Source organism: Python bivittatus, unplaced genomic scaffold (assembly GCF_059951505.1).
Source record: "Python bivittatus isolate LINGU-HERP-01145 unplaced genomic scaffold, Pbiv_v1 ctg000610_np1212, whole genome shotgun sequence".
In the NCBI taxonomy this organism is placed as follows: Eukaryota; Metazoa; Chordata; class Lepidosauria; order Squamata; family Pythonidae; genus Python; species Python bivittatus.
Genome location: NW_028277088.1, coordinates 14,762,447 through 14,769,048, shown reverse-complemented (window position 1 = coordinate 14,769,048; position 6,602 = coordinate 14,762,447). Strand labels below are relative to the sequence as shown.

The 6,602-nt window shown below is 38.0% G+C and overlaps 1 pseudogene; it reads right to left on the bottom strand.

Annotated features, from left to right (window-relative positions):
- Positions 1–3,881: 3,881 nt before the first annotated feature.
- LOC112542054 (U2 spliceosomal RNA) lies at positions 3,882–4,000 on the bottom strand (annotated as a pseudogene).
- Positions 4,001–6,602: the final 2,602 nt, after the last annotated feature.

The window sequence follows — 6,602 nt, the reverse complement described above, 5'->3', positions numbered from 1 at the left end:
TAAATATGTCTCTAAAATATAAGTGTGCGCCTTATGTAGCACAACTGCTTATTTCTCCAAGTCACCTTTTTCCACTAACACCCACTGCTTCGAAATGCCTTCCTTTAACCCCATTGATGTGGGTTAATTTTCTAATTTCCTGGCATTTCATGAAACAGCTCAGTAAAACACTTTTGCAAGTCAAGAAAGCCTGCCAAGTTCATTCCTCAATTCTGACTGTTCCTTAAGAAAAGACAAAGTGATTCAGACCTCTACATCCAGCTATTAAATGCCCTCGAACCATTTGAAGAACTCCCACTGCTGTTGCGTAAATGAAATGTAAAGCCCTTTGGGATGAAAAGTGCTGCGTAAATGAAAGGCAATGTCATTTTGCAGGTTATAAAGGAGAAGAAACAGGGCTGCAGTTCTGCTGGGATATTGTTCCAGATAGTTTCTGTAATGATCTTTCTCCCCTTCTATTTTAAATAAGCATGTGACCTGGTTTCTTTTTCCAAAAACTAAAGGCAATATAAGGTCTTGAAATTATATATTGGATTTGCAATCCAATACACTTGCTTCCCTATATATAGTTTTATTGTTATACCTAAGATGGGATAGGGTTAAGTTCAAAAAGTAAGACAGAAAAGCAGAACTCGTAGCCATGTCATGAGGTCATGCTAATGCTGAAACCAAATCATCCTATATATGGCCTGCAAAATCTGGATGATCATTAGTTAACCGCAAAGCTGTACAGAAAACTCTTTGCTGCCATCTAGCAGTTGTCCAGATTTTTATAGCCCAGATCTGGAATGCTTACTGGAACCTGAAGTCCAGAACAACAGCCAAGGCAAGGCACAGATTAGGAATAGTCTTGATTCAGCCTGTGGCACTTTGGTTGTTGCTGAACTACAATTCCCAGCATTCCTCCCTATTGGCTGCTCTGCTTAGGGCTGCTGGAAGTTATAGTTCAGCACAATCTAGAGTTCCGCAGGCTGCCTGTCCCTGCACTTGAGTGAACACAACTAGTATCTATCTATCTATCTATCTATCTATCTATCTATCTATCTATCTATCTATCTATCTATCTATCATATCTATCAAGCAACCATCATGTTTGTGACATCCATGACAAGCACATCTCAGAAATAATCTGCTTAAATCTATATATGCTTAGACTAACTGCTAACAGTAAAATATCAGATAGACCAGGTACAGGGTTTAGAAGGCTGGATCAGGACTGGGGGACCCAGATTCAGATCTCCACTGTACTACAATCTCCACTTGGGTTAGTCATGATCTCAGTAGAACCTATTTTACTGTGTATTTACAAAGACAAAATTATGGGGATGGGAGATGCATATGCTATCTTGGGTTCCTGGAGGAAACATAGGATATAGAGGGAACAGATAATAAAGGTAACTCAAAGAATCTAATTCCTGTGCAGGGATTTGAACTCAAGGCTCTCCAATCCAGATAGATCCTCAGTGTGCTGAATTAAATGGTAATTGTTTCTGGGTAAGTTGCAGAGACAGCAGCCTTATAGCTATAGTTTCAAAATTTATCCGGGTATGTCTTCTATGTCATTTTCTCCAGAAGCAACGCCTCTCTATTCTGTTCTCTAGCTCAGTTCCTTGGCAGCTTCTTCCTACTCACCTCTTTATAGCAATACTTTTGCCACCTCCACAGATTAAAGAATACAATCACCTCCTTCTCCCTTTAACAGCCTAAGAAAACATTTCTGGTAGGAAGCAGGCAATTCAATTCACACCTTGACTCTCAGATGAATAGTTGTTTTAAAATACACTATTACTTAAGGGATTTGTTTTTTGACACAAAGAAGTAATGCTTGTGTGCATATTTATGGCTTGAGGAAAACAGAAAATAACCAAAATAAAATGAACCACCATCCCTTTTTTTCTGAGGTTTCACTGCAATTCATGCGGGGACACTGTTGTTCTCAGCATCACTGGTTCTCCTGATGTTATGGACCAGACCATACTCTGAGAATTATCTACTCTTCAGATTTATGAAAGTGGATGAAACTCCACCATTTTTGCCTTTTTTACTCCATCACCCCTTGTTGCTCAAGCAAAACTCAGATGGACCTGGGAGCCCTGTCACATGACACACTTAACCACAACTAGCTAACCTCTATTAGAAAAGTGTATGGTATGAATCCCACCTGATGGGTTAATTCATGGTTGGTTAATTATATAAGCAAGACTTATGAGCTGTAGTTTTTAAAGTCCAGCATGTATAAATGGATTGCCAGGGTTGGCAGAGATAGTATTTAAGATTCATCGCTGAGAAGCTTCCATCTTTACTTCTTGGGAAGCTGCCTACAGCACCAACACTGGTGGACACGCAGGATTTTTTGCTTCTCCCAATAACATTTATCAGATTTGAGGCTCAGCTCTCTAACCCAGCCATAAGAAAAGTGAGGTTCATGTAACAGGACCTTTTTTGGTGGTGGCCCAGAAGTGTGTCTGATGTTTTTGCTGACCATTAGGAGGATTTAAAGACTAATTGTACTAGGCAGAAGAAATAACCTTGAGGAACAGGAGGAAGAGCTTCAACCAAGACAACGGTCAGATAAAAGAAATTTTAGTCCAAAGCAGAAATGTAATTTGAGAAAAACTTCCCAGACATGACCCTCCCTAGAAGTATTCAGTATTCACACTTGCAAGATTCTGTTACTGTAACCATATAATAAAAGTAGTATTAGTGTTCGTAACTTTGGTTTCTAGTCTGATTTACCTTGAAGGGCTGACATTAATTGATTCCAATCTGCAGTTCGATAAATTTTATCATACTGGAATGATTTACAAGGAGGATAATATTAATTTAGAATGCCAAGCACAATGGACAGATCAGCATAACTTGTGATGCTGCTTTAACAACTCCCTGTATGCAGGGAAAAATTTGGTCCTGGAAAGGAAGGTTGCTGTACCAGAATTGTGAAAGGCAAGGCATTAAGCCTGGCAAGAATCAAAGCTTTTCTGTAAGAAACAGAGAGAATGTAGTATAAATACTTAGAAGTAGACAAATGCCTCTTCCAAAGGTTGATGTTAACGCAGTGAGAAATTCTGCTCCTGTCTTCTGTAAATCTAGGGTATCTCTTGTAGGGCGCTTTCAGACCCCAATGTTATCAGCAATTGAACTGAGAATCTATAATAGATCAAGTCTGAAGCTATGCATTTCTTCCATGTAGAATCAAACCTGTCAATATGAATTAACTGGGATGCAGATCATTCCCTACAAAATAATTTTAACCAGTATTTCAGTTGGCAAATCCTCACTGATATGCAATCTAGCTTCAGCCTCAGGCTTGTATTTGAGATGCAGCAAGGGACATAAATCATTGCTCTTAAGAATCTGGACTGAATTACCCCCAATTTTTTACATCTTTATAAGCACAAATTTATGCGTCATAAAGTATCAGATTCAGCACTTTGATCCTGAAAAGCATGATTACGCTGTTATTTCCATGGCTGCTGGCAAATCTAATTTTTGCATTGGAAATTTTGGGGGCATGAGATGAAATAGCTTTTTCATGCTGTTTCCAGATATTAGAGGACTGAATCATAGTTCCTAAGTATTTAAAACTTTTAATTTGCTCAGTCTGATGGCTGTTGATTTCCCATTTATGGGGACCATTAGTCCATTTTTTTGTAAAGACAATCACTTTAATTTTACTATTTATTTAGTTATTTAATTTATATATCAAATTTGTCACCACCCATCTTGCCAGAAAGTGACTCTGGGCGGTTTACAGAACAGATAAAATCCATTAAAATACAATATAAAACAATCTTAAATATTATGATTAATTTTTCATTTTTCTTCCTTACAATAAATGTCTAAGGCTTGCAACTTCTATTGAAGTCCAACTTGATTCAGGTAGAGGATGACTATATCATCCATGTAAAGCAAAATAGATATTGGTTTATTTGCTACCACTGATACTAAACTGATAAGAACAGATACTACACTGATTTTAGCCAAAAGGCTGAAAAGCAATAATTACAATTATTGTAACTGTACAATGAATTGTACAAGTATTGTAAATGAAACTCAAGGTGGTGTTTTTTGCAGAACATCCTAAAATCCAAAGATGGAAACTAAATGGGCATGAGTCACAACAAGCCCAATTGTTCAAATATTTGGGAATAGTTTTCCATGCTACAGGAAGTTGGAATGTATATCTAGAGTAAGCCCTATGGAATGCACAGATATCATTTTTGGCTGTTCAAGCATTTCATAGATTGTGGGGAACATTATATAACCCAGCAGCAATTAAACTATTTATTGTTAAAACCCAACTGAAACTTCTTTATGGCATGCTGATAGGACCCTATCAAAATATTACAGTGATATCTACAATCTAAATTCCAAAGAAATATCTTTCAGGTACCATGAAGTTTCTCAAATGTTCTTCTCTGTCTGGAAGCTGCTGTAAATAAAATTGAAATTGTGCTGTTGCATAATACATTGAATTATCGGCCAGAAACAGTTTTCCACTCCATTTGATTGATCTCTCTGATTGCTTCTGAGAAATGTATTAGTAATGGAAAAGCTCCATTCTGCATAAGTTGAATTACTATGGTTACAGTAATCCAGTGTGATACAGTGGTTAAGATGCTGAACTAGGAATGGGGAGACCCAGTTTACAGTTTTCCTTTAGGCAAAGAGGCCAGCTGGGAGATCTTGGGCCAGGCTCCCTCTGAGCCTATTCAGTGTCTGCAATAAGCTGGCTGATAATAAAGAGGGCTTTGCTCTCATATGTCAATATAAACAACTTATTATTTCTGTTCTTAATAACAGCATCATGTGGGAAGATGGGTTTCCAGAGGCTCCATTTGTTTTTTCCTAAGCCAACTACTTCATTGCCAGCCTCATGCTGTTAATCTTGTTCTTAAACAGGCTTCCCACTATCAATGACAAAAAAGATTCAGTTGCTCTTCCCCAAAAGTTTAACTGATATTCATTAATTGAAACACAAGATCTCTCCTAAATAATGTTACATCAGCACACACATTTCAAATCTGCATGTACTGTATGTATTCCCATGGAATATCATAATTAATCTAAGAAAATGGTGATCCATAGATTGTTTAATAATTTCCACCACAATCTCTCCCTAGAGATCCAATCAAAAGCCATCTTCAAATCCATGATGGCAGCATAAGGGGAATCTGAAGACTGAGAGGACTTTTTCCACCAGATAATTTAGGATAACATATGGATTGATTGTCCTGTCCTTAAGTCTGCTTGTTCATCAGCCAAAGCTTTTGGAATGGGGGGCAGGGATTCTGAGCAGGGGTATTTTCAAATTGAGATTGGTTTTGTGAAAGATGTTACTGTGAAAAGAGGACTATGAATTTAGTAGGCCAAACCAGAGCATGGCTGGGGAATTCTGGGAGCTGAAGTCCACACATCTTAAAGTTGCTGAGGCTGAGAAACATGGGGCTATACGAAACTGTTAAGTACTGATTATATGTATATCTGATCAAGAGCCAAAGGCTCTTTGACTATAAGGAAGAGAAATCTCACTCAGTTCTCCTTCCATCTAATACCTGCATATTAAAACAGCACCGCTTTGCCCTACTTTACAGAGCCATCCGTGTCTGTGCACTGTTAGCAGTGATTAGTATAACTCTTAGCTATGTCTCATGCCTATTTTCATGACTCACACCCATCTCATGATTATTGTCAAGGCAGAGACAGGCAATCTTTCAATTGCCCAAAGCCACTGGGCGTGTGTGCATGTATATGTGTGCACGAAAACACACACCCGCATAACTGTGTGTGTGAATGTGTGTGTGTAAAATATATTACTGTATATATCCATATGTATCTTTTCACACATATATAGTCATGCAGAAACAATGTGTGTGTACGCATATACATTTTTGCCAGTTTATAGACAGGTCTATAATGCAGTTATATCACATGAGTGGGTGGGATCTAGGGGACTTTTTATTTTTGTTTTTTTTAGTTCTTTGGGATGTCCAGACTGTTTGACAGCTTAAAAACCTTCTCCCCTCCAATTTTCTTTTGAAAAATATGTTTCCCTTACTTGATATTTTGGCACTGAAGTTCTGTACCACAGACTTTGGTGCTCTGAGGACTTCATGGGGCTAGGGCTGTGTTAAGGGAAGAGGAAAAGACTGTTACACCCAAGAGGCCCAGAGGTTGATCAAGAATTGAAAGACAAGCATAAAAGGTGGGCAACAAGAGTGGGACATCATTTTCATACAAATTTTCTTCACTTGGTAGGCATTTTATAAATTACCTCTTACACAGTTATCAATGAACATGTACAAACATCTGACCTACACAAAGGCTGATGGGGATTTGGGAGATGCCACAAATCACAAATAATTAGTACCTTAGTATCAGAGATAAGTATTTGGAGGTTGGACCCATTGGCTGAGCTGATCCCATCCAACTTTGGGAATAGCACACAGATGAACAGGCAACCGACAGGTGAAACTCAAGGGAAGCCCTTTACATTTATACCTTGCTTGTTCTTCTCAGCTAAAAGTACTTGATGAAATTTCACAGCTTCTTACTTAAGATTTTATTATGTGAATCATTAATTATTTCATCTGTATGAAAGC